Genomic DNA, 10902 nt, shown 5'->3' on the forward strand with positions numbered 1-10902 from the left:
GTTTTAACGATAGGAAAGCATATCTCATCAAAAATGGAAGCAAAAAAACTGGTCTCGTTTGGCCTGAAAATGAGAAAAATAAATAAAGGCCCAATAACTATTTAGTGATGACATTTATTTTAGTTATATAAGCAATCTAACAAGAGGGCAGGAATGATAGGAAACAGAAGAAATATTATGCTTAGCCCAACCACAATAACACAACCGTTGTCAACATGTTAGTATAACTCTTTCTAGTTTTGTAATATTCATATTCTATGTAGCTATATTCAGCATACTTATAGTTATATATCCTGGTTTTAAGTCACAAATACTATATCACCATTTTAGGAGGTTTTTATATAATCTTTTTAACCTTTTCTTATAACAGCCTTATAATAGGCCACATTCGATGTTACTTAACAAGTCTTATTGGTAAATTCTAATTTTTATAATTCTGTGATTTAACAAAAATATTTATACACATATGCTATCATTTGAATTTTCAGGAGACATTAGCAAGACTGTACGAGAACAATTTGTGGTTCCAGATTCATTCTAACAAATATTTTTCCCAAAAGTATATACCAATATAGAGTGCCAACAATCCTTAGGAATACTGGTTCAACCAAATACTTGCTAGAATTGTAATATTGTTATTTAAGAATTTCTTTGCTAACTAATAGAAGGAAAATAGTATCTCTTTGTTCTAAAATAGATTTCTTTGCTATTAGTGACAGTAAACTTTTCCCCATATACTTACTTGTTATATTTGCTGTTTTGTGAATTATCCCAAGTTTTTTACTTATTGTTCTGTACCATTCTTAGTGATTTTCCTTAATAATTTGCACAAGCTCTTTTTCTAAAGATGATATTTTCCTGACCATAAACATCCGCAAACATTTTTCCTCAATCTGATATTAGCCTTTTTGTTTTGATTGCTTTATTTGATATTTAAAGGTTTAGCTTTATGTTTCTATAAAGCTGTCTATTCTAATGTGATTGGTGGGGTGGCGGAGTTTTTAAGCTTAGAAATTTAGGGCCTCTACAAATGTTTAATGAATATTTATTTCTTGTTTTCTTAACACCTTTGTAAAACCTAACTCCTTGATAAAGTACAACTCATAGCTCTGTAGCGCGGTCTCTCTCAGGTCTTACCACTATATCTCACCTCACTTTCTCTGCTTTAGTCTTTTCCTCCTCCAAGTTTCTTTATGCTCTTCTTGCTCTGCCCAGCTCTTAAGTGTTGAAACTTCTCAGAAATCTGCCTTTATCCTCTTCTTTCATTCCTCTGCACGCTACTGCCCCTGGGCAGTCTCCCCTATTCCCTTACCTGCAATTGTTCGCACTACAGCTTTGACCTTCCAATCTCTATGTCCAGGCCCAACTAGGTCAGAAACCCAGACATCATCCTTGACTTCTTCCTCTCTCCTACCCTCAATAACCAGATTCTGTAGATTCTGCCTCCTCATTTTGCCCCTTTCCTGTTGTCCTGTTCTCCATCCCCACTGCCATTCTCCCAGAGCTGGCCCTTGTCACACAGCTACCATTGCCTCTTTACCAACCTTCTTGCCTCCAATCCTGTCCTTTTCAACACTTCCTCTTCGAGCTCCAGGGGATCTTGTTATCATCACAACCTGTCCTGTAACTTCTCTGTCTAAAGTTGTCTGCTCATTGGAAAACAAGTACAGACCACGGGTTATGGTAAAATTCTACAGGGGAGATCCAGAAAGAGGCGTACCTAATGGGAACAAACACAGGTTAGAGAGTTGATAGTAACTGTGGATAAAAAGGAGGCAGGAAGGAAGGAAGTCTTCATAGAAAAGGCTATGGGAATATATAATATCTAACATATATTGGGGGCCTTCTTCTGGGCAAGACATTTTACCTGTAGTAGCCTATTTAGTTTTCAGCAATAGCCATATAAAATAGGTACCATTACCAGCCCCTTCTTATAGATAAGGAACATGAATCAATAGAATATCAAAGACAGTGCCTTTAGACACACTGCTGGAGAGTGGAAGAGCCAATATTTCTCATCCCAAGGTCCATGCTCTTAACCATGATGCGAACCTGCCTCTTACAGGGGTTGGGAGGAAAAAAGTGTGAAGAAAGAGAGACTAAGAGAAAGAAAGAAAAGATTGTGAGAGATATGACACCAGGTATCCAGTTAGGTAAGCCAGGAATCTGACAGTCAGGAATCCTGGGTTATGATCCTACACTGTTGTGTTAACTTTGGAATAATGAGTAAAATTTACTTGCTTCAATTTCAGCATTTGTAAAATGAAGTTATTGCTACTTCCTCTTATAGTTTCTCACCAGCATATACCTTGGATTCCTTTATACATTTATAATAGCATGGCATTATTAAAATTAAGATCAGATCTACCAGCATGAGAGATAGCATCAAAAGATAAGAAAAACTTGCCATCTTCACAAATATTTCAAATATTGTTCCAAATTTTTTAATTCCCGAAGGAGTTTGGTTTCCAGAACTCTTGAGCTGTACAGTTCTCAGAATCTTGTGCAATATGCCCCGGAACTAAGTCTGCTTTTCTTCTTGCCCCAGCTTCTAGAAGTACTAGAGAACTTCTCAAAGTATGTGAACTTCATTATCAAGTACTCCATACAACTTTAAAAAGAAACAACCTTGAGGAGTCTAGAGCAGATTCCTAAAAGCAAGGGCAGACATCTCCAAGGAAAGGTCTTCTAATTGGCATCTTCACCTGCTGCCTTAGTTCATCCAGTTCAGGGCTTGGATCCAGACCATCCTGGAAACAAACACAGCCCATGAATTATTCTGGGGATGAAATGTAGATGGTCTCTGCCTCCAGGGGCATGAGTTTAACCCACTTGGTCTCCCAAGCATTAAACTTGCTTCTTTTAATTGAAAGAAAATCTGTTGAGAAACTTTGCTTCAGTGACAAAGTCAATCTAAAGGTTTGGAGATTTTCTTTCCTTCTTCAGGAAAGTGTCTTTCAACTAAATTGACACTCAGCCACCTACACTGTTTCTATAGTAATCCCTTATTAACCAGGGTCTCTTAAACCCCAAAAATAAAAAGCCTAGCCCATCAGCCACAGGAAGCATTAAGAATTCTCATTTTATATGTGAAACCACATTTTTTGTTCTTGTCCCCTTGCCCTAATCATTTAAAATTATTGCTTGGTGACTCAGTGCTTCTCCTTCTAAACTTATTTGTGGGAAAGAACTTCAATATATGCTTTGATTCAGGATAATGTATCAAGATTCGGGGAGAAGAAATTTATGGATTGGGCAATTTCCCCTCTCATTTTGGAAATCATGAGTAAATCTATAGGATGTGACGATAACCCCTCCCTGTATCCTATGAGACTTTTGTTTTTCATTTGCTGCTATATACAAAAGAGGCAAAAAGCAATTTGTAGGAAGGTAGTATTGATAATCTAAAAAGAAAATGTCATAAAATAATTGAATGACAGTTAAAAATTAGCGGCATTATGTAATGAATCAATATGAGTTATAAAAGCAAAATAAATCTGAGTACATTGATAAGAAGTTAAAAATATTAGGAGATTGGAACATAATTTGTCATTCTAAAATCATTATATAACTTAATTCCAAAAGGCTAGAGAAAAATACTACTAGAAAGTAGTACTAGTGAAATTATCCTGTCTTTGAGGATAAAATAATATAAAAAGAGGGAGAAAATAAGCCTTTGAAATTCTGTTTATTATTACCTACATTCAAAACCATCTTAAGTAAACTGCCCAATACACTTCATACCAATTCACCCAACTGTCCTGAGGCCAGGAAGGCAGAAAAGTATCTTTTCAAGATTCTGGTTGATTGGTGGTGTCTGCCTGCAGGGCTAAGCTGAAAAAAATTGTGAGGCTAAGCCTGGACCCAGCAGGCAAGACTACTAGAATTTACTAGTGATGTCTGTCATGGGTATTTAGGATTAGGGGAGGAGATGCTAGAAGACATACTAAATATTTGCCCATCTTAAATCCCAAAAGCATGTTATCCAGACATGAGTGAAACTTATGAAGATTCTCATGTGTGTCTCTTTGTATACATAGGTAAGCAACTGATGGGTTGTAGAGAATGCAAATATTCAGCAACTTTACAAGACAATATCAAATTGCTTTTCAAAGTGGTTGTATTAGTCCATTAGTAACATTAGTTACACTAGCAATAAGGAAGTTATTACTAGTAAGTTACACCAGGAATGAGGAATCTCAAACACAGATAAATTTTCCCAAAGTCCTACAACTATAAGTGATGGGGACAGATTGGGATACGGGTATATCCCTTCAAAAGTCTGCTTTTTTCACAACTGCTTTAAGAGCAGAGAAGATTCAAAATTAGCTCGTTAGGCCTAAGGAAAAGTAATTGCTAAAGAGGCGTTGGGTAGACTTCAGGATATAATAGAACACTAAGCAAAGTTCTAATGACCATATACAGAGCAATGTTGATCAAACTTGAGGGCTGACCACCGAAGCTTATCACAAAAAGAATGGGAACTCAGGGTTTGAGGAAAACCTTGAGCTGGATATCCAGTTAAAGTTGAAGGAACCCAACTACAGAGAACAAATTATGTGCTTTGTACCTTAACTACCAGTTTCCACCTTGAAGACTGTTTGCTTCAAATCAAAGGAGATTTTCATGTTGAGATTTTTATGGGTAGGTTGAAGTTAAATAGTCCTCAAACCGGAAATGTAAAGCATGTTTCCAAAGTTCTGTCCTACGAGGACATCTCTGATCCATTGGCTGGGCAGAGAGTTGCCCTCCATCTGGGGATACACTGGTTGGCTTGATCCTAGAGATGGACCGCGTAGTTTTAGATGTATTAATTATTGTTTTCCCTTAGGTCTGCAACAATTAAGGTGAGAATACCTAAAAATATTTTGACTTGAAATATACTAGTAACAGACAAAAATGGGAGGTCATGGGCTAAATTAATTTTTTTTCATTTAAATCTTACATTTATAAATATTAACTCCTGTATATTTAAGCTGAATCAGGACTTTAAAATCTCCTTCTACATGGTACTGAGTTGTCTCTAGACAGCTTTGGCCAACCCAGTTTCTCGCCTTTCTTCATCTTGCCTCTAGTTCTCAGAACAACTGTAGAAGGTGCTGGAAATGAAACATCCTGAGATAGAGAGGAGCTGCCTGCAGCAGCCCAAGCCTTGCTCCTGTCCCTCCTGGAAGAATGTAACATCTTGAGTTAGGGAAGAACAAACAGCCAGCAACAGCCCAAACTTTGTGCCTTCCTCCCTTGGGAATGGTGTGTCCGGCAGAGTTTATCCATTGAGTCCTGTGACCCCTGAGGCATGTAACCTGGGGTGAGCTGTCTTTTGGAGACCCTCAGGTGTCCTACAGATGGGGCACATAAAGGCAAGACTCCATCCACCTCAGGCAGCTTTCGTGAGGCTTGAAAGACTGGCTTACAATGGATCCTAGGTTTCTTTTGTCCCTTGCTGCGTCTCTGTAAGTAATAAATCTGCTTCATATAACTTGTCACATGTGAGTGTATTCTGTCTCACCAGACTAAGGCAATCGGTAAAACGGTAGCCAGGATGCAGTGGGTGGATGTGTTCAAACTCCTATTCCTGGTAGTTGGCATAGTGATGATCTTTGCTATCCTTTACACAGTGGGAGTCTTCCCTTGGGACCGGTTATTAGTATACCTGCTTCACACAATGCAACAAAAATAAAAGCGAGTTCTTTCCAAACCGCTCAGTATGTGCAACATTTTATAAGCTGCTTCTTTTGTGTTGCTTTGAGTTTTTCAAAATATTGTAAAGATGTGAAACATAAAGATATAAAACATAAAGAAATAAACCTAAAATGTATTCCCTTCTCAAATACATTGATTCTTGCATCTTAAAATGAGTTCTAGGTTTTCAAACTGAAAAGCCAGACTCCTTGTTAACATTCTCAATCTTAAGGCAATGTTTTACATTTTGTTAACTCACTGAATTTATTTTATGTTTTAATCTTCAGTGCAATTCAATGTTACATTCCAATTTGATTTTAATGAAATATTCTAGAATTATTAACCTCTTGCAAAGTTTCCATTTTTAGGTATCTATTATAAACGGGGTGACTATTTTTCACTAAAATTGTTACACACAGCAAGTAAATTTTAGATTACAAAAAGTACAAAATCCTCTAAATAATTCCTCCTTAAAAGATGGTATCAGACTGAGGGCTACCATTAGAAGATGGGTTTCCAAAGAAGCCACCATTATTTTGCTGATTTTTATGGTATCATACTCCCTTGATATTCAGCCAGTAGTGTATTGTTTTGTCCTGGGTGGTGTTGGTTTTGCTTTACATAGTAACATTTGGTTTCATCTTTCTTTAATCCAGCACCAACCACTTTTACATCCTTACATCTCCTTATGTTATTGTTAATGTACGTATGTGTGTCAATGGGTACAAGTCATCTCTTTCATAGTTCAAGTTACTGTTGAAGGCAAGGTTATTATCTACGTGTCCAAATAGGTAACAAGATCCAAAACCTGGAAAGAGGACCACATTCAGGCTGTTGTAAGGCAACCTCTAATTGTCCAATGCCCATCTCCCAGTTGTTAGACATTACAACTCTGCCTCTTCCTCTCATGTTGCCTTTGCACGGATTAATTTGCCCCTTTCGTTTTGAGGTTATAGGTCAATCTATTTTCAGTTTCATACAATTGCATAAATAGGCTCTGTTAAAGTGCTTTAATCAGTTAGTGAAGTGCTTTTTTTTCTCAGATATGTCTTCTCCACTGCCCCAATTCCACTAACCACTCAATATATTCTTATCTGTTATAAAAAGAGGGAAAAAAGATGTGAATAAATCCCACACAAACACAAAATATGGAACTATTCAATAGTTTTTATTGTGATTCAAGTGACTCTCCACTCCAGAGCCGATAAATGAAATATAGTGTCCATCTGGGACGCGGTGGTAGTTTGTCTCCCATTAGATAAAACCTCTATTGCAACTGTTATCACAGAAGTTTTTAAGAACAAGGAGAACGTGCAATTCTTTCCAGCCTCCCTCTGTAACCTTTCTGGGAGCCCTGGGCTGTGATTGTGACTAGTAAGATTTGCTTACCAATTAGCAAAGCAAACCACACTCTGACATGTGTAAACGATCCTTTAAACTGGGCAGAATGCCCAGAAATAAAGCTTCTCTGACTAGTTATAACTAATGTTATCACCGTTACCTCTTCCCTTCAATTATTTAGGCTTCCCCTACACATGGACTGGATTCCTGTTGACGGGAATGTGGAATTCACTCATTAATCATTTTCTTGTCTCTGGAGGCGGAGGAAGGGAGGGATGCTCACTACCAAAAATAGAATGCCTTCTCCCTCTGATAAATAGGAGAAAACTCTGTAATAAACATGTTTTCTTCTCATGGGCAATTTCTCTTGAAATTGTCTTGAGAAAAAGCATATAATATCAGTGCTGTTTATCTATGCATCATAGGTATACAATAGTGAAGATGTAACTAGATACTGAACTAAAGTACTTGTAAAAAATACAATCCAAACACAAATTCTCAGTTATGCTGATAGCCTCAGGGTCATGGAGTACTAAATTATTTAAACAATAAATGTCTGGCGTACATTTTATGTGAAGACTAAAGTTTGTGTTTCTATCACTTATATACATGAAAAAGGTTGAAAGACAAATAAACCCATTCATGTGTGTGTATATACAGGCGCACAGGAAAAAAATTTATCTCCCTGCATGTGTTTGCAAAACCTATCATGTTAGATCACAGCTTTGTAGGGTTTCCAGGAGACTGCCATTTTACACAAATCCAACGGAACGGTAATGCCATAAAGTCTAACTTTGAAAAGAAAAACTGGAATCACTGTTAAGGGCTACCTCGTCCCAAGTCTTCATTACATAAACGAGGAAGCTGAAGCTCAGAAAATTATTATCATAGAGGCCAGAGGTTCTTTCTGACCCACGTTCCCAGTGTGAGTTATTTCAATTTCTTATTCCTTTGTGCCAGTTCGTCCATATTTCTATTTTGGCTTAATGGGAGGTCAGAGCAAAGATATGTAGCACTCTCTGATCATCCTTTCAAATCCTGCTTTACTGTACTTAGGTTTAATGAAAGAGTGTCACTCTCATTTTTCAGTTGTGGAAGCAAAATTAGAAGTTAAGTCAGTTATTCAGATCACCAGGCTAGTTAGAGGCAGAGGAGGTATCGGTGCCCAGGCTGCCTGACCTCTTACATCCCAAAGCGGGCAGTATTGTTGGTACTAAGTGCCTCATATTTAGCTCCAGAGATTTTCTTTCATTCAGAAAAAAAAAAAAATTCTGAACTTTTTTTGGTGTATCTGTAAAAGGGACTAGATTTGTTTTCACACAGGTATACAATAAATGCTAAAAGGGAAAAGGAGAGTCGTAGATCTGGCCACACCACGCGGAATACTCTCTCAGACACTCTGCCAGCTCTCTCTTTGGATGTCTCTGAGAGTCCTGCTGGAATCTATGCTTAATAGAAGGATAGTACTAGAACCACTTCAATTAACTTTTCATTTCACTGATCACCGTCTCTCATCTCTACAAAATAACACAATCAAAGCAAACAACACTGATGGTTTTCAATATATTGGCCTGTGGATGAAATGCATCGGCTTCTCAATTTAGTTGATATATGCGAAGGGAGAATGGCTTGGGGGTGGTCACTGTCACACTGTGAAGTCAAGGGGGAGGGACTAGACAATCACTTCCTACTTAAAAGGCACCATCTGTTTTGTGAGTTGTTCCCTTTCTTCCTTCTTTCGTCCATCCTTCCTTTCATATTATAGCTTTCATGACTTTTCTTTTCCTGTACATAGTACTAACTTTCACAAAGCAGAAAAACCAAAATCTATTTTTAATGTAAATTAGCCTATCGTATTGCCTAAATGAATAACTTATCACTGATAAAATGAACTACAGGTTGACAAACATGGGTATACAGAATACGTAGACCTGGGATTGAGTCCTAGTTCTGCCCAAAATAAGAATTAGCTGGGTCACCTTAGGTAAGGCACTTAACCTCTCTGAGCCTATTTCTTCACCTGTGCTCTGAAACTGATGTAATCAACCAGAGTAATTACAAGATACGAAAAAAATAAAGACTACATATAAAATTTCTTAGTAAATTGGAAATTTCCATATAAATATTATTATTTTTAACATTATCTGATTTTGATGAGTTTCAATCTTGTTTCAGATGACAAGATAAAGTCGATGATCATACCTCTATCTTGTAACTCTTAAGATTTGTATATTCAAATTTGTATATATATACAAAGAATTGTATATTCAAATCCAATATAACTCAGGATAAGAAATTCTGACAAAAGTAGCTTGAGAAATGATTTTAGTATTTGACACCTGAACCAATGTTAATAACATAAATCCCTGCAGTAGGTAGCTCAGTCCACACCTCTGCTGATCAGTTCCACACTGAGCTGCTGTTAGTTTGGAAAGATCTGCTTGCAGAATAGAAGTGAAGATTAGTGGGGAAATGGGTCCAAGAATAAATTGTGTCTGTGAAGTTTATCTGCCATCAAACTCTATCTAAATTTCAACTAATATTTATAGCACTCTAGGTTATACCATGTCATCAGCACTCCAAGCCACATTGAGTATTCTTATCTTTGCATGTCTTATCTGATTGGCCATAGAGCAGATAGTGAAATTATGTTCTGCTTCCTGCTGTACTATCTTTCTGAGCTAAAAGGGTCCAGATAAGTAAGCTAAGACATTTGTCAAAAACATTAGAGTATATTCACTGTGTAGAGGTAACCCGAAGAACTTCTCCTGAATTCACTTCAAGGAGCTCGTCATCTTTTTCTTTTATTTTATAATATCAATGTTTATTTTAGATTTTGGGGGTACATGTGCAGGTTTGTTACATAAGTATATTGCATGATGCTCAGGTTGCATGCAAATGATCTTTTGATTAAGAATATCTTGTAATAGCAACATATCAATAAAAGTAAATGGCAGCACACAGTTCTAAGGGAATTATAGATGCAAAGCCAAACTTCGCTAAAAGGCAGATTGCAGATTCAGATGTAATGGCAGTGTTTGAAAAGGTGGGGTAAGAAAGGTAGTGAAGGTGAAAATAGAGTTTGTGAAGAGGAAAAAAATACCTAGAATATTGTTCATGTTAAATGGAGCACCAAAAATGTTTTTTCTGTAACTTTCAATGACTCCTCCTTGTCCTCACAACAAAGTCCAACCTCTATGCAAAGCTTGATTCATGGAATACCTAGTCTGTGGGAGGCCTTAGCGAACACATGGCTGCTGTGATTGGTCCCATCTACTTTCCTACATTTTGCCCTATATCTAATACAAACCTCATACATCTAAAGTTCACCACAATCCACTGATGTTTCTACTTCCTTACCTTTGCTCATCCAAAAATGGCCATCTCCTTCCTTTGAAGTTCTTCTTACCCTTCAAGGCTTTTCTCAAAGGCATTGCCTTTCCAAAGCCTTTACTAATCCATGAAGCAAGCCTCCAAAGCATTTTGGCAGTCTCTCTAGAATCAATTAATTAATAATCAATTAATAGATAAGTGAATTCATTGGGAAGAATATCATAAGTGGAGAAAAAGTACACTTTGGAGATATATGGAGGATCCCACATTAAGGTGTTCACACACACACAAAGCATCTTCCTTCTCCTTGCCCTTTCCTCCTAGAGGATGGTATCACAAGTTTGATCCTAGTGACAATTGAGTCACCAAAGCCAGTGCCTACAGCACTACTGACAATTGAGGTAAAGAAACTGGAAAAGTGAAGTCAAAATGATGAGACTTCAGTCTTGTTCACAATCTAGTTATAAAGCCAGACATATAACTAAATACTTGTCATCAATAAATAGACATCAATTTCTGAAAGACTTTAAGCAGGTCATTTTTACT

This window comes from Macaca mulatta, chromosome 5 (genome assembly GCF_049350105.2).
Source record: "Macaca mulatta isolate MMU2019108-1 chromosome 5, T2T-MMU8v2.0, whole genome shotgun sequence".
Classification (NCBI taxonomy): Eukaryota; Metazoa; Chordata; class Mammalia; order Primates; family Cercopithecidae; genus Macaca; species Macaca mulatta.